General features: G+C 26.2%; 1 protein-coding gene across 6 annotated transcripts in view; it reads left to right on the top strand.

The window, feature by feature from the left end:
* The window catches only part of LOC111612472 (tyrosine-protein phosphatase Lar-like), a 260,256-nt gene that overhangs the window by 39,786 nt on the left and 201,155 nt on the right, over window positions 1-19,315 (top strand). For all 6 annotated transcript variants that reach the window (XM_023353704.1, XM_023353691.1, XM_023353696.1 and 3 more), the window contains exon 2: window positions 8,154-8,270. The gene's annotated coding sequence lies outside the window, so the exon portion shown is untranslated. The remainder of the gene's footprint in view (window positions 1-8,153; window positions 8,271-19,315) is intronic.

Here is a 19,315-nt window from a genome sequence, read left to right as displayed (position 1 = left end):
TCCTATAGAAAACAGAAAAGTCGTAATTAACGTTCATTGGCTACCTCCAGTTTTATCGCATGACTTAGTTAATAGGCATTTTATAAACTACGGTAGAGTCTTAAAGACGGAGTTTGTGAAATCGAATGTGCCAGGTCTGGAGCATGTGCTTACGAATAAACGTAGAATCTGGCTGGAACTTAAACAAGGAATATCTATTGAGAATCTACCATACTTCATAAGAGTTAAAGGAATGACCGGCTCGGTAGTGATCGCTGGCAGACCGTTACTATGCTATCGTTGTAAAGCTTTTGGTCATATCAGGCGTAATTGTACTGCAAAAAAATGTGAAAAATGTTATAGATTCGGGCACTTAACCGAAACGTGTCTAGGAAAAACGGCCGCGTCGGTCGTGGCAACAAGTAGCACATGGTCCGATATTGTAGACAAAGAGCTCGAGAACAATAAAGTAGCACATGAAGAAAATACACCGTCGTTACCAGTAACGGTTAAGCCCGCGGCGGTTACTATTGTCGAAAAGAACAAAAGCGATAAAGTTTCGAGGGATACACTAATTACGGCCGGAGGGCAAAACCTGTCAGGCAGCGACTCATATATTTATTATACATATTAATATAGTTATATTTATATATTATACATGTATGTAATTTTTTATTTCTACACATTTTATTAATTAAAAAATTTGCATGATTAACTGAAACTTGAAGTTTACTTTCATATAGTTTTTTATAAAATTTAATTTAGAAAAGTTTGTAAGATATATACACAAATATATCCAATTTATATTTGTAATTTTAATATATAAAATGAAAATATTTTGCTTTTTAATATTATTTTAACAATTTTAACTTGTTAGATTTATTAAATATTACTAGACCATGAACATTTTTGATATATTAATATCAAAGCTACACTATTTTAAGTTATATAAATAACTTTTTAAAATATAAACACTTTAAAAAAATTATTTAAATCCTGCAATATCTAATGATACCTCAAAATCTTTGTTGTTATTGCAGTTTGAGAAGTATTGTGAAAATAGTAAGTTAAATAATGAATGTTGTTTTTCCTCTTGAATGGAATTAAACCTATTTTCAATATCTTCATAAAAGGTATAACTGAAAATTGAATGAAATATGTACCAAAAATTGAATATATATATATTATTAGTGGTGCAGATAAAGTTGACAAGTGGATGACAGAATCTGCAATGCAGTTCTGAACTATATTAGGTGAATGAATAGAATGGAATAAGATGGCGTATATTAAAATCATTCAGGCAGAATGCCTTTTCGAAAATTGCCTTTTTTTGCTCTCTTATGATAGAAACGTGCAGTTAATAAGCAATAACAGTTGCATTCTGGTTCAACTACTTCATACGACCATCATTTCTTTTGCAAAAATTAGGTCATCATTTAAAAAAATACACTGGAAAGCATATTAATTGCCATTTCCATTTAAACACATGGTCTGAAATATGTTTAAGCAGAGATTTATTTGAATCAGTTATAAGCAGGATAATATAAGAAATTTTAAAGTGTCATGTTATAAAACTTGTAAATTTTACTTACATATTTATTTCTAATATTTCGTATTAAAAGCGAATTTATTATAAATGTTTTACTTTCATCTTTGCTCAACAATTTTTTTTTATAAGAAGAAATAATGTGAATTCACTGCCTTAAAAATTGTATTCTGTAATTATAAATGGAAATGTGTGCCAAAATCAATGCCATATCACGCTTCTAAAAGTAAAGTCATTGTAACAAAATTGTTGGGTCACGATCGAATTATAAAAACAAAATTCAAGTTCTAAAAAAGTGGTCGGAAGCAATTAAACAAAATGTCCATTTAGTTAATAAGGCATTTCTCCTCCAACAGCTTTTAATTCTACGTGCAACTTAATAAAATTATTAAAATAAATAGTTTGAAAGATTTATTGAAAAATATTTAGCGAAATGTATACATTAGATTTACTGAAATTATTCACATGTACTTCCGAAGAATCCGGTAATTATTTGATTCATTCGCCATAATTATGATATATTTAAATGTATATTGCCTTCAATACTATTGAGAATTTTTAATTGAATACGTTTTTAGATAGGTAACATTTCATATTATCCAAAAGAACTGTTTAATAAAAATAACTTAATGTGTTCGTTCTATTTATGAATATTTTATCAACTTCATTCAGAATTATCCGTATTTTACTCTGAATAAATCGAAAAATTTCAGTTAGTTTAGTTGGGAGTTTTTCTCTCTTTAAATATTGCCTCCATTATAAATGTTTTATGTAAACTTACATAAATATAAATATTGAAATACGACATATTTATAATTTAAAATATTTGAAAATCAGAAAAATAGTTTTTCAAACAAAAGAAGAAAATAGTTTTTACGACTTTCAGATAAGATCCTAAAGCTATTAAATGTAAGGAGAAGAAATTGGTCTTGGTTTGGCAGCTAAGTACATCATAATATGTATTCTAATTTTATTAGAGAGAAGGGCAAACAGTCCATCAAAATTCTCCAAGATTCCTAAGCACTGCAGTTCCACATTTGTTGAATGGTACCGTTTAGTTGTGTTAACTTAAAACTGCTGATTTGTTTAAATATCAATAGAATTTAGTTAATGTGATGCGATTAAGAGAAGAGCGATGAAACGACAATTGCTATTCATTTCCTTGGAAATTACGCTGAATATTTTGACAGGCATCTACTTTCCGTCGAGTACAAGATAAATGTTCTGTCTTGTTGTTTAGACTGTATAATGTAACATAACATTCAATGGAGGATTTGTCGAGTTGTGAGATAGATGGAGAATATTCTGTAAAGTTGTCCCAAAGGATCATGTGGATGTTGTTTTAGTGAATCTTATGAATTGATCGGGATGTTTTATGCGCAAGAGAAAGAGTTTCGATGGAAAATTGCTGAAAATTATTCAATTCCACTTACATTCCACATTCTTTATATTACAGTTCGGGCGAATTGATTGTTGCAATTGTTAGAATAACCCATTAGAAATGATGAATATTTTAAATATAAAATAGCTACGTTTATTGGATTGTTGAGTGGATGAAAATTATTATTTCCTGGAATTGTTATTTCCCTTTTTTTTCCCTATCAACCATTTAGCGAAAGCACGTGATCTAACCTGATACGCAAAAGTGAAAAAAAGGAAAATAATTTGGCCACTCCCATTCATTGTTAGATTGATTATTCCACTAATAAATAAATAGTTTATTAATTTTAAAAGGATAATGTAACGGTTCCGTAAAAGTTAAGAAGTACGTTTTCGAACCATTTCGTCTAGCTTCTCTATCGTGCGGTCAATACACCCTTCTGTCCGACCCGGGGGCCATCATTTACTAAAGCTGTGCACAAGAAATTCGATAGGGTGGACCACACGAACCCCTTATGTCACGTGATAGTTGGCATGTAGCCAGGATTTGATGCTTTTTTTAATCCGCCGCTCTCACATATATATATACACACACACCAAACGTGTATATAATTCCATTGTATTTAATGTTTAGACATTAAGAGAAATACAAACTTTTAATAACTAGATTTGAATTTTCTCTTTTTTAAGTCAAACTTTTAGACTTTCTGTAATTCTAGAAGAAAAAAAAAACAATTAGTATCATGCTTTAGAAAACTTTTGATTTTTATTTCTATTTTGTGTTTCTAATCCATCCTGATAATATTTATGAAGTTTTTTTTTTTTAATATGTAAACATTAAAAATTAGAGTAAAATAAAGCAATTAATGAATAGATTTTCTTAAAAATGTTATTGAGTTATCCAAATCTCAGCTTTCTTGAGATAACTTGTTAATGTTAATCAAAATTTATAGTATGGATTATTACAATCAACAGCACTTTGTATTTAAACTATAATGAAAATCGTTAGTTAAATGTACAGTACATTTTATAGATAAATTCTCCCTGTAAACTGTTTAGATAGTTAATTTATTTCCTTTTAATATCAAATTGCGATAAAATTCCTCACTTAATCAATATGAACTTTTATATGTATATATTTGATATATATCATGAAACTGTGAAAATATGTTATTAAGATTTTGAAATTTTAAATTCTGTTATGAATATTTGTGAATTTTAATGATACAGTTTACCATTATCTATAGTTTTATAGATATTGATCACTAGCTGAGAGTAAATTTTTGCAATATTTATTTAATAAACCGTAAATATCTAGTTGCCTATTGAGCATTTCTTATTTGTCTCAATTATTATAGAGATGTTACAAAACTAAATACTCTTGGAATCGTGCAGGCGATCTGTCCTTTGATAAGCACTAATTAGATTGTGAGTCAGTATACTGATTGACAATGTTTCGAATATTGGATGAGTCATACTTTAACGAACAGCTAGAGGCTAAGTATATGCTTCGCTTCATCGAACTTTAATAATTCTACTTGGAAATTAATTCATTAATTTTATACTTTAGTGGATTATTAATGCGAAAGTGGAAAGTTTTCGATTGACTGATATAGCAAATTTGGATTTACTTAAACTGATATATTAATCTACCTTGATCTTAGCTACTGAAGATAATTAAATATTACAGAATAAAATATATCTCGCTGTTAAAGTAAATGTATGACCTTTACTCGTATTTGTGCTCCCAAAAGCCATGGTTATTGTTAAGGTTTCGGAAACCCGACAAAGTAACAATTTACTTACGAACTAATTATAATTGTTAGTCATCTGTTATCTTTGCAAAATATTCAATAAATATTCGGTTTAGGATTTCAAAATTTTGCAAATCGAAAATTAATTTTAATAAATTCATTGCTTAAATACCATTCATTTATGGTGCATAGACATGGTATTGTATAGGCTATATACGGCACATCTGATAAGGTTTGACATAAAATTCGAAAATAATCAACTTTTTATGATATATATACACACACACACCAAACCTATTAATATTCATTGCAAATGTTTAAAGAAATAATATATATTAATGATTCATAAAAAATTCTTAAGAATCCAAACTACAGTAATATCATAGGATAGTCTCAACGATATGCCGAATACACTTAATAAAATGATGTAAGTGGAAACCGGACAGGTGGTGTTTCACACCTTGTCTGACTCATATTCCACCCACGTATATGCTGTCTGGTATCCACCCTCAATTTACAATTTGGAACAGTTGTAAATTTTTTCCCCTTGTTAGAACAATTATGCTGATCCCATTGAACCTGTCGTAGGAAATGCATCTTTGACCTTGAGTAAGCCTCTTCCTCCCTTTTTATTTATTAATAATTGATTTGTTTTTATTGATAAAAGTAAAAACGCTTTATTATCCAAAGAAAAAAAGGAGTATAATGGTATTGGATAATGTTTTTACGATTACAATCCATCATATATTAAATGGGCAAAATGATGATGGTGTATCTAAATCTACAAAGTGGCTAATTTTTTTCGTGTTACTTTTCTTTTGACAAAAGTATAAATTAGAATGGCGAATAAAAAGATTTTTTTTTTGTTCTGTTTTTCTTCTCTTTATGTGATTTTAACGTTTCACGAAACAAGAACAAAGCGCCCTATTTTTAGAAACTCATAATGCGATATTAATTTTGGTTTTGTATGATTGTTGTAGAATTACATAAAAGAAAATTACGATTCTTCCCTTCACGAATTTAGCATGGTAAACACTAGAAACATGTTCACTAATGAAAATATAATTTCGTTACTGGAAACACTTAAAATCTCTTTGTTTCCAAGATGACGTTCTCTCAATTTTAATGCATTCGATCCATGTAATCCCGTGGCTTAATTCGTAGAAAATGATTGTAAATGGTATCTTGATTGAAGATTCATCATTTTCAATTTTCATTTTCCGCTCTAAAATTTTTCAGAGGATAATCGGATGCTAGTTTTTGGCTTTGAAACTTCTGTAACAGTTCTGCTTGAGTATAGTCTTGAAAAAAAATCCATCTTTTTTATAGAGGTTTTTCATCGGATTTCTTTAAAATCGATTGCTAAATAACGAGTTTAAAACTTGGAGATTGTTTAGTCGATTGGTGAAATCATTAACTAAAGCAGGTAACCATTTTTGATTATCTCGCTTCGATTATCAAATCGGATGCTGTACAATGAGACAGCTATTTCCTTTTGCAATCCTTTTAACAGAAGACAATATATTATAAACTTTAATTCTAGAAAAGGTTATTTTAAAAGCAAATTAGCAGAAGATGCGATTTAGGAAAATATCGAAGACTTTTCGAACCGGAAGCACGTTTTATTATTAGTTTCTATTAAGAGAAATTAAACTTTAACTGTCTATTTATGCAAATGTACTAACATTTTATATAATATAGTGTACTGTATACTAGAATACTGCACATAAACACACTATTTATCAACGTTTAGGTCATTACACCGGAATAGTATATGTTGTAAATACCGTAACTCCATCCACATCAATATCTGGCTATCTAGAATGAACCAGGAGCCGTGTAACGTAAAATTTGGCGAGTCGTGTAATGATCTGTAACGTATTATAGTAGCTGGAGACCATCAGACTACTAGATGACGAAATCCTCAATATACAACCAAGATGGAAATATTATTATTAGGCATATGGAGTAGAAATCTATAATCCCGCTTTTAAAACTGACAAAATATTTACACGAAGAGAATCTTTTAGGATTAAAATGGATTAATAACTAAGAGTGAGTTATTTTGTTTGTTGGAAAGCATTAATTTTTATTATCAAAACTGTTTACTTTCGAAAACTCATAACTCCCAGTTTTATGCAGTGTTTGTGCGTTTGGTTTCTGTACTGACAAAATATTATCGAGTTTCCAGGCGTGACCAAAATAGTAATATGGTTGGCGCATTTTTTTTTCGGCGGGATTGAAAATATTTCCAGACTTGTTCAATAATTATTGATTATTCATAAAAAATAGAGTGAAGATATCAACAATCCATTGACATTTACTACTGTCTGCTTATCGATTGTGTACTCCGAGGAGATGGAGAAGGAAAGTTGTGGGGGCAATCGCGTGTCTCCTCTTCATTATCTGTCTTTCCCTGGTTGAGTCGATTTTAACTTGAGGGTGAAAGAAATGACAACATTCACTGATAAGAGAATTATCTTTACTACATCTGAAAAGTTGTTGAGTCTTTTTGAATTTCGCCCAGAAGCCATCTCTTATTGTTACTTGATGAATAATTTTCTTTCCTTTCTATCCGATCGTTGTCTTTTATTAAAATCCCATCCCCATTTCCTGAAAGTGGTTATTTAAAAAAAACGAATAAATAAATAAATATATATATATGTTATTTTTCCTGTCTTGCTTGGGCTGCTTCTACTTAACGTAAAATTAGAACCTCTTTTAAAATTTCGCTCTTAAGTTATTAGTGTCTAAATTTAATTTCTTTCAGAATAATAAATCTTTAATAATTTATGACCGTATTCTTTCTGAGGTGATGAATGATGAAATTTAAAATTAACCAATCGCATGTGTCTAAAAGTGAGTTTACTACTGGAAGGTTAAGGAATTTTTTTTTATTTTTCCTTTTTTTTTATAATGTAGAGTTAAAGAAAGAACCTGACGCGCTCGTTATGAATACATGGTTATTGTAAGGGAGAAATCGTTATAAAAATGACTCAGGATTCAAGTATCTTCTCTCCAAACCGAATTGTCGTAGTTTATGTATCAGATGGGAGAGTTCATATTGAGAAAGGGAACGATGCGGGAGGAATGAGTCATTCTACAATTCTGTGGCAACCCAATGCGGTTTGTACGTGATAATGCCGCACTCTAGAGGATTTTAAATGGAAAAATTATTACACCTGTTTTTCTCTCTACACCGTAGATATATAAAATATATAAAAGTATTATAAAAACTCTGTAATTACCTAAAAATCCATTCCTTCAGCTGTATAGTTGATCGTAAAAAAAGTTAGACATATGTAACAATTCTTACGAGTTACCGTTAGTTATTATTGAAGTGATACTAAAAAATGGAAACTTTATATAAAAGTTAGCGGTAAGAAATATAAAAATTGATTTTTTTTCGAGTTTATTTATTTTTTTAGTTTTAGATGATAAAATGTAACAATCATTCTATGCAATTATTGATTATTACATGTGCTCCTTTACAGACAGTTGTCATGGTACCGGAGGAGGAGTAACCTGCGGAAGGAACGTCGACGACTTGTGTAGTACCAAGGGCTGTCTATAGAGGGCACCACTAACCGATGTGTCCTTATAGCTGACTGGTAAGTTACTTTCTTAATGGTTTAGTTGCTGATAATTTCTTTTTTACTACATGTGTCGTAATTCGCACCGTCACTAATATGTGATGTTTTGTTAAATTATGACCAAAGTCTTAAATTATGCAGTTTAAATTGTTTTTTCTCGGTTTAAATGTGGCGTGTTTTAGTTTTAAAATTCTCCAGCAGATGGCAATTTTACAGTATGGTTTTGATCTCTGTTTCCATTCACATGTGTTTTTGTTAGGGTCGTCGTTCTGTTTATAATTTTGATTGTCTCTTTCACTTAAGTGAAATTACACATAAATTTGCGTGTGTCGGTTTGTCTCAAGGACAAATCAATGTGCTGCTTTTGTAAATTTACACAGACTATCACGCACATTGAATAATCTATACAAAATCTTTTGTTGAGAGAAACAAATAAACTAATATTAAAATAGTTTATTTCAAATATTTCATTAATTATTTCAATAGAGGACATGTTATTACAGCTTTTAACTTATTTATAAATTCGTGCTTTGCATTTTTGCCAATTAAATATAAATAATTAACATATTATTTATTATGTCAAATGAGGATGTCATTATAGAAGCAATTATTAAAAAATCAATAAAATTTTATTTATTCAGATTTAAGTTTGTTTTTATTAATTAAATATTAAATATANTACTATATATAATTAAATATAATTAAATTGAATATTATTAAATATTCATTTTAAATTGCTGGATTCAAATAAAAAGACATTTTCCAAAAGAAATTATTAAAATTTATTTATTTATTTATTTTAGAATTTGTTTTAATTATTTGTAATGTTGAAAATTCTAATTAAGTTTTTCTATAACTGGTAATGTTTAGTTACAAATTTTTTATATTAGTTACATAGAACAAATTATTGTAAAATTATAATGACTCCTTCCAGTGAAGCTTGCCAATAGTTCTTAGACTGCATTAATAACTTAACTGTAATTCTTTTAACTTTTAATGACCAAGAACAAAAGTTTTTATATTTTCATAAATGGTTAAGTAATATTTTCTAAAAACTTAGTGATTCATAAAACTTAAAAATACATTGACTCAGTTAAGCTATAATTTCTGTTACTCTAAATATTTTTAATCTGGTAAAATATTTACTTTATATATATATATATATATATATATATATAAATTTTAATAAGCAAAAGTATGTGTAGGATTATAACTGTAGGAACCAAAAAATAAACCTTAAAAGTTTTTGTTCGGCTCTAACAATGTGATTTTGAAAATTTATTATTTCGTTTGACAAAAAACGAAAACAAGTAGCTACTTTAACAAAAGAGTCTTTCAGTTACAGATTAATATATCAATGTATAACTTAGTTCTTTTTTATTTCTTGGTGAAGGTTTTAATAATGCATCCAAATGTATTTCTCATATCTCGTAGATGATGCAGTGTACTTTTATGTTGCAAAATTTTCAACAAACTTTAAATTGTAATCATTACAGTATAGAACATAACTAAAGAAATTTTCTTAAATCCATTTTGATTAAAATATTGTATTTTAACTTCCATTAAGGTAATCTGGGTGAATCTGGCAAAAAGCCAAAATGGAAATTAGTGACTATTATTTTTAAATAGAAAAAAGTTTATTAAATAAAAGCAATGTGTTAGTTTAATTTGTAGCACTTAGAAGTTTTGACTAAACTCCTTATTAAAATTGTTTGTTATTAAATTTTTTAAATGAAACAACAGTTTTTTTTGGTTCACTTGAATTGAATAATAGTATATTATTGCTTTAAATAACATGATTGACTACTTGGTTTGAAATTTTTTGCAACTTCATACATGAATTTTATGGACATTGCATTAGAAACTTATCTGTTGTAATTGGAAATTTTGGAATTAATTTTCTATATAGCTTTGTTCTTTACAAATTCATTAGAACTGAAAATAGTTGCACTAGAAGTTGAAAATGTTTCTTTACAAATATTCATATATCATAGTTGATTGTCTTCATTAAGCAGTTGTATGTGTGTATAATTGTATAATGTTTTTTGATTTGTATAGAGATATTTTCTAATAATCTCTTTATAAGTTTTTAGATTTTGTAGCTGTTTGAAATTTTAACTAATAAAGAAACATTTTTACTTGCATTTGTATATAAATGAGTTTGTATTTTTTTTTTAATATATGTTATTTCTATAAATAATCTAAATAAATTTAGTATAAATAATAAAATTCAGAAAGTAAAGTTTGAAAAAAATACTACATTCTTTATTAATCAGATACAGAATTAACTTTGTGAGTAAGTTGTTATAAAGTTAGAATTTAATTTTTAATTTTGTTATAAAAAAAGATATCTTAATTTATTTTTTCTTTTCCAGTTGTCCTAAAAATAAAAAATAATTAAATAATATTTTTATGTATTGCAAAATTATTGAACAGAAAGTCATTTTTTATATAATACTTGTTTGATGATGAATTGGAATTTCAAGCTTTATATAGAATTTGAAATGTCTATCGTATTGCTATATCAATAAAGATATAACAGTTTGATGGACATTTTGAATTCTGTACAAAGGATAAAACAGTATTACCTCAATATATCAATAAAGAATGTACCTGTGACTGGTATATCATCTAAACTTATTGAAAATTGTAAGTCTGACTTTCATATATCATATTTCTTGGTCTATATTTTATTGAATTCATAATTAAAACAATGTAGCAATTATTTTAGATTTTATATTTTAAATTTATGAAATAAAAATATTTTGAAAACATTGATAAACTACATTTTGAAAAATTATTTCTGTGATACACTCATAAATATTTAACTGTTTATCTATTTTATTTTTTTTACCCAAGTATCTATATTTTATAAATTATTCTTAAGTTTTAGTATTCTTTGAAATAAGATATTGCATAGATTCCAATTGAATGCTTTATAAAAGTAGTTACCTGATTATTATATTTATGGAAATATTTTTGTTTTATTATAAATATTTTAATGAAAAATTATAACAGATGGATAAACTTCAAAAACTACTAATGTATAAGAACAAAAAAATCACAATAGTTTTTTTATTATGATTTTCTATTGTTACAAATAAATTCTTGAAATTTCTGATTTTAAATATATACATATTATAAAACAAAACTTTAATTTAAAATATTTATTATTAAAATTACATTTAGACAATGATGATAGTTGTTATTTATTATATTAAAGTTTTTTAATAATTTTGATATATAATAATAATCATTTACAGCAGTTAGATTAGGAAGATTGCACTCTAAAAGCATAGAATAGTTGGATATACTATTTTAAAAACGACAATACTATATACAAAACAATTATGAGAGAAATATAAATTGTGTCTCTCTTATAACCCTGTTTATAAATGTTCTGTGAACTGGAAAAGAAGAAAAATAAATATTTTTTAATAAATCTGATGACGACTCATCTATCAATCAGCCAATAGGCATACAAATCTTTCACATAGTTTAACTGTTTAGCATGTTAAACTATGTGAAAGAAAAAAATAAGCCATGTCTGTTAAAGATGAATATAAACAGATGCTCAATGATATATTTGTACAAATTAATTTCTTTATTTTATTCATTAACATATTATATTTGCAAAACTAAAATTTTACTCACAAGTATTTTTCCCCTCCTCTATTTTAGTTTATTTTCTTATTACTTTTGGTTATTGCTGTAATGTTCATCATCACAAATGTAATGTCATAAAATGGATTGCTTTGCTGTAAGGTGACAAACTATATTTTATCACTATTGGATTACTATGTCATAATGTGAAAAACTATATTTTTAAAATATGGTTGTAACTGAACTATATTGGAATTTATCATTGTAGTCAAGTTAACTGAGAAAGATTTGACTAGAAATATTAGCTAAAATTAATGTCCTCAATGTGATAGAAATATAGAAAATAAATGAACATTATACAAAGCTATCATTTCTATAAAATATAGATATAAAGAGTTTTTAGATATAATAATTTTTATGTTCACTATATGAATATATATTAAGTATATCTACTTTTGAATATTACATCACCATTGATTTTTTTGTACATTAATAAGTTATCCCGTATATTATTTTAATTTGTTTTTTTGGATGTTTGCATTTTCTTCCAATAGCTAATGTAATGCAAATTTTTTCTAAAAAAAATGGTTGAAATTGAAAACTCCTGAATTGCTATTTTAATCATTTCACTTTTTAAAAAATTAAAGATTAATTTTTTTTAAAGTTTGATTAAATTCATTTAATATTATTTGTTCATTATTTTTTTATCCAAGAGAAACCAAGTGTTATTTCCAGACAAGTAATTTCAAAACTATTGTTTTAGTATTTTTTTTTCTCACGTTCCATATTAAAAGCTATTATTCTTATTATATTCATGTTTTTCACATTGAATTTTATATTATGCTAATAAATCTACTTAATTACTAAAGCAAGAAATTTCAAGGAATTACTTTAAAAAGTGGAAATATAACCAATTAAAAATTTAGCCACTTAATAAAGTAATTACTTATTAGATCTTTACTTCCTTATTCTGCTGAAATTTAGATCATTTACTTTATTTGGTATGTAATAAAATTATGTAGACTGTTATAAATTCTAGAAATTTTCATTTACAGGAATTTTTTTTGTATTAAATGTCAGAAAAGTAATATGAATAACTATTTTATTTTGATGACTTTTATAGAGATTATTAATTTGTCTAAATAATTAATATAATATGATTAATTTTAATTTGTAATTTTACTGTTATATTTTTAGTTGAATCCAGAATATGATAAAGTAATTAATTTAGATACAATCTTTGATGTTTATATGCTATTCTTCAATTGATTAGAATTTTATAAATACTTCCTCACATTGTTTTTTATACTTTAGACATAAGTTCATGTTTTAGTTTCTTTCTTTTAAGCCAAATAATATAAATATAATTAAATTATTTCTTTATAATAGATCATGTGATAGAAAAAATATATACAGAATAACAAGTTAAAGATCTCTTCAGAAATTGACATTGATGATTTATGAAATACTTTGATAAATCTGTATTTATAAACTGTACTTCAAGTATATGCCAATTTGTTTTTAAATTTTATATTTTTCAAAAATAGCATTTCTTGTATGTAAAAATCATTACATTTAATGTGTTTGTGCTTTTAATTTAATTCTGAAAGAAATGCAAAAGTACAAAAATATTCTAGGCAAACTTGATTAAAGAAGTATTGTCTACATAGTGTTGTATTAGAAGTAAAATCTGTAATTTTTTAAAATACTTTTGATATTACACAATATTTATGATTTATAGAGTAATGAACATAGTTGTCTATTATTTTTTATACTTTAAAGTTTATTATCTATTTGTATTTATTTATTCTAAATTCTGTTGAAAGTTTTAATTCATCAGTGATTTTGAGCATTTTGGTTTAAAAACTTGTCTATATGTAAGATATATTGTAAAATATTAATAATTTTATTTAATAAGATTTGTTTGTAATGAAATTTTATTAGAGAATAATAGCACATACTAAACTACCAATTAATATTATAAAACTGTCTTGTAGTATTATGAGCATTTAAATACAAGAAAAATAAGCTCGTTTAAATAATACATTTATTTATATTTTGCCAACATTACAGTATCATATTTAGGCATTATAATTCTTGTTCCATTGTTTTATTATAAATGCTTAATAATACTGTAATATTATTGAATACAGTAGAGTCCCGAAAACTTGGCACTTGATAACCTGGCAGTTTGGATAACTCGGACACACCCTGGCTGGGCGAAAAAACCCTCTAGTTAATTTTTATTATAGACAGCTTTATGCCTAATAAGGTATTTTTCTGAGGTCTGTCTTATCAGGTAAATTACTGTACACTGTATATTCATTAATTTTCATTTTCATGTAGTAAAGGCTCGATGCCTTCACAAAGTATGTACTTTTCCTTTGTTTAAGGGTATTTGGGCAGTTTATTCTCTGCTGTATTCTCAAGCAAACAATACATACAAGTACAGTACAGTATTTTCTGAGGAAACACTCATACTTATTCTTTTTTAACCCCATTCCCGATAACTCGGCATTTTCACAAACTCGGCCACCCTTCGGTCCACATTAGGCCTGGTTTTCAGGACTCTACTGTATATTTAGCAAAACATGTCTAAAATTAACTCTTCTGAACAAAATAGAAACCTGTTTAGATGGAAAATAAAGTTTGGAATGATGTTCTGTGTAAAATCTATTGTAAGTCAGAAACCTGTTAGGTTTCTGACTTACAATAGATTTTAAAGTACATGATTTTTAATTTTAAAGTACATGATTTTCTGTGTAAAATCTTACACAGAAAATCATGTACTTTAAAATGGAAGTGTGTTTAGGAATCCTAATATCTGAATAAAGTGGAATTTTTTGGTGTAACAACATGTAAATTCTAAGTCATAATGAACTGTAACTTACTGGTTTGATCCTGATTGACCAGCTTGGTGATGATTTCTAGGCTATGATTTTTTTCTTTTTAAAATTGTACTTTAATATTATGAAAAGTAGCTATGACAACACAATATCACAATTTCTCTAGCTTCCTGAAAGAATTAATTAAACCTATATAACATAACCTTATATAAAATGGAAAATTTTGGCAGTATCATTGTGTTCCATTTTAAAAAGGTTTTATTGTGTTATATAAAAGTGCATAACTTTAAGTTTTTTAAAGTTATGCACTTTTAAATGAATGAAAAATAATACAAAATTAACACCGATGGTTTTGAAATTTGCATCAATATTTAAATTTGAAAATTCTACGAATAGATTTCTTTGACATGTTCATGAATATAACATACCAACTCTTATTAAGAAAATATTGATATACGGCTAGTTTATTCAATAGTAAAATGAATATATTAAATTATTGCTAGGAATTATGAAATGATTTAAACGTTAAGTTTATAGGTCTAAAAAAAAAAGGATATATCTTTTAAATTAGATATAGCATTTCATTATTTCATAATATGAGGCAATTATAATCTTAACATAGGAAAAAAATTGAAAGATTGTATAATTGTTATATCTTTTGAGCTCAGTGAATTAATATTATCTAATCTAATAATCAAAAATTTATGAAATATTGTTGAACTCTGTTCTTGTTTCATATAATCACTAGTCTTCTTGATATATTAACTTTATTGATGAGCTAGATTTTACATTCTAATTATAAAACTTTAGTTAAATGTTAAACTTTCATTTTTTGATTCCTATAATAATTCTTTTGAAATATGTTTTTAGAGATATTCATTTCCAAATTTTACATTTGGAGCTTAGCATTGTGTAGTAAATACATGAAATTCTATAAATTTTTCTTGTTTTTGTTATTCTGAAGTTTGACAATATTATATTTTATCATTTTATTTCTTTAATTGGGCTACAATTTGAAAAAAAAATGTAGACCTATAAATTCCCACTGTCATCTGTCTGTCTTTCCTTAATTTAGAGAATGTTGTTAGATAAATGAAATTAAAGGCCAGATATGGAAAGCTTAGGGGCAGGAAGCCCCGATTAACTATATATGAACTTCCAATGCAAACTGGAAGTCATGTTTTTTCAATTCAAAACTTCCTCCCCCAAAAGCAGTTAATAGATGACTGGCCTGAGTCTATTGCTAACAGAAAATTATTATATACAGGAGCAAGACAGTATAGTACTAATTTGAAGTGGAGACCATATATTTTAAATTAAATTAATTAAAAATATAATTAAAAATTGCAGCTCAGCATTGTGATGAAGTCACAATAAAATAATTGCTTGTTTTTATATTATAATTGTATGACAAGAATTGCAAAATTCTTCAACAATGATATTGCCCACAACTGTGTGTAAACAAAACTGTTATCACAAAATTATATAGGATGAATATATGATAAAAAACCATTTGTATCATATATTTGCTATTTATCCAATAGTTGAGACTACAACCATTTTCTTTTTTTGTGGTGAACAATGTTCTACCTATGAAACTGTGCTAATGATTATAATGCTGTCATTATGGCAACTAAAAAGCACTTTTGTGCACTTAATAGCAGCTTCTATAATAGAATGAAGGGTATGATATTTAGTAGAGGAGAAAATATATTGAGAAAGGTGTTTGTTATACAGAATATTAATGAAATTGTGTGAGTTTTAGCTTGCTAAACATGATTTCAATTTTTCATCTTTTGTATTATGAAAAAAATAAAAGAATTTATTCAACTCTCACAATTTGTCTAAGCATCACTATTTAAAAAGAATAGCTCAATCAGATTAGTGGAAGTAAATTTAGTATATGAATACTTATATACAGTAGATTCTACTTATTATTATCAGTAGTTTAATGTTATTTTTTGAGATCTGCTAATTGCACATGTAAGACTTCACTTATTATAATCAGAGTTGGTACCCTTATCATTTTAGATTGACTTTTTTAAGCTTTCTAAATGGCCTCAATATGTAGCTGGTAATATGCAATTTTTATCAGTCTTAACTACTGTTTTAAATGTTAACAATTTGCACTACTTTTTTACAATTAAAATGTTATCAATTCTTGAAGTATATGCTAGCTATTTCTTCATTTAGCTATTGTTAAAAGTGGTAAGCAAACAATACTGGATGAATTATGTACTGAAAGATTATTTAACACTTATTTAACCAGTTCTTTTGATAACCAAATGCTTTATTTTATTTGAAAAAGCATTTTCAGTCCTAATCAGACCATCTTTGGTTTCTTTTGCAGCTTGTACATACTTTCGTATCTATCACAAATATTCTATAAAGTTTATTTTAGAATCATTACATCATATATGCAAATGTCATAGACATGTTCTGGAGCATTCCATAAAATGTAATGTTTTACAAGCAAAAAACATCCATAACATATCAAAAAGAAGCAATTCAAAGTAATAATTCTAAAATGAAATTTATAGAATATTTGTGGTAGATTACTAGGAAGTTTTATAGGCTGCCAAAAAACTGAAAATGGTCTGATTAGGACTGGAAATGTTTAATTTGAAAAAACATTTGGTTACCATAAGAAGCAGTTAAATAAGTGTTAAATAATAACTGTGGTGCAAAGTTTTGTGCAAAATGAAAATATTGAAAAATAATATGATGAGGGAGAGTTAAAACAAAGTGAGATTTTATTTTTCACATGATGATCACTCTCTATATGATGGATGAAGGTTCCCTGAGATTTTTTGTCCAAAAACATCTTTTATCATTTTGTTTATGGGAAGGAGATGACATTTGGTATGCATGCTGTAATGTCAAAACAAAATATCATATTTTCAAACAATTTTTTTGCCATATGCATTGATATCTGTTCCTTACAGTGATATAGATCCAGAATTTGTTAGTGCTATATTTTTGACAAGAAAAAAGTCTCAAATTGTTTTTACTCATAATAATTTTTAGTGTAATTTATAAATCTTGAAGTTATGCAATTTATAATTTTTTTAACACATCCTTTTAATGTTAAGGATGAATAAAACCCAAATCTCCACTAATTTTTTTTCCTACTGCACAAATATGTTTTGTTTTGGCCAAGCCAATAAATCCTAGTGCTACTAAGTTGTTCTAAAATACATAAATTAAAGACAATAATATAAATTTTTCATTTATATCTATAATTAGTTATTAATTTCAATCCTTGTTCATTCTTAAATGATGATATAGATGTTGCAGTGCCATAAAAATATCTATTCTATATATTTGATACAAATGTTAAATCCTATTAACATTCCTTCTGTAGCTCTTTTTCATGGGCTGAAAAAAAAATATATATATATATACTGCATAATTAAGTAAATATTTTAACTTTAACATAACCAGAAGAAATACTTATAAAACCCAGAATTGGACAATTAATTACAGCACAAATATGGTATTTTCACTGTGTATTTTAAAATTTCCACAACACTTGTCAAGTTGCATATTAGAATATGTGCTGCTTAGTAGAGTTGGTTATTGTTAGTTAAGGCAAGTTCCAAAGTGATTACAAAATAAGCAGATTTGACTGGTTTTTTTTTAATACATGTATTTTGTCAGGCATTATAATGATATTACTTAAAATATGTATTTAATTCCAGTTTCAAAATTTATTTGATTATGACATAATAGAGTTAAAAAAATTAATTATATTACTAAATTTAAAAATTCAAAATATATTTATTTTTATAAAGCTAATTGAAAATTCAGAACCACTTCATTTGATTAATATATTATTGATAAGTTTTTTGCTAGTAAAATCAAATGCTATTTGAATGATTTTATTAGGTATTACATTAACAAATTAGATTTGAAAATAGAGTAATTTTAAAGAATTAAAATAAATATCTCTTTATAAATCAGTTTTTTTTTATAATAAATGCTTTCTTGTTTCATTATGTAAAAAATGAGAGTTATGAATTGAAATATTTTGAATTTATTTTTGAGATATTCTTATATGAAATTATTATTATTTTTTCAATATAAATGAAAACAAGAATTCTGAAATAAATAAATAAATGAAAATGTAGTGGTGTCCTCCATTTTTATTAGCTTCTATAATAAAACATTGTTCTCAATTTTTATTTATTTATTTCAGAATTCTCGTTTTCATTTATATTTAAATTTACGTTCTATTTTCATGTTCTATTTTTTGCAATATTTATACTTGATAAACAATGATCTATTTTAATCTCTATGATAATCTCTAATAGATATATTTTAATACTAAGTGTTTTAATTTTAAATAGCATTCTTCTTCAATAGCAAATATAATAGATAAATGATATCTTTATTATCTTGCTGTTTGTAGGACCAGTATTGTATAGTCTATTGATTTATGATCATTAGCATAAGAGAAGAGAGAGTTAAGACAGAGTATATGATAGTCATTAGTTCTTGAATTACTATTAGATTTTCATTTCAAGGAGATGAAGTAGATTTCAGAGCTGAGTGAAGATTGTCACTACTAATTAAAAGAATAAAAAAAATTCAGAGAAAAGGAACATTAGTTGC

The sequence above is a fragment of the Centruroides sculpturatus genome, unplaced genomic scaffold, assembly GCF_000671375.1.
Source record: "Centruroides sculpturatus isolate CEXI.00-Female unplaced genomic scaffold, Cexi_2.0 scaffold3, whole genome shotgun sequence".
In the NCBI taxonomy this organism is placed as follows: domain Eukaryota; kingdom Metazoa; phylum Arthropoda; class Arachnida; order Scorpiones; family Buthidae; genus Centruroides; species Centruroides sculpturatus.
This window is presented reverse-complemented; position numbering and strand designations above follow the sequence as displayed.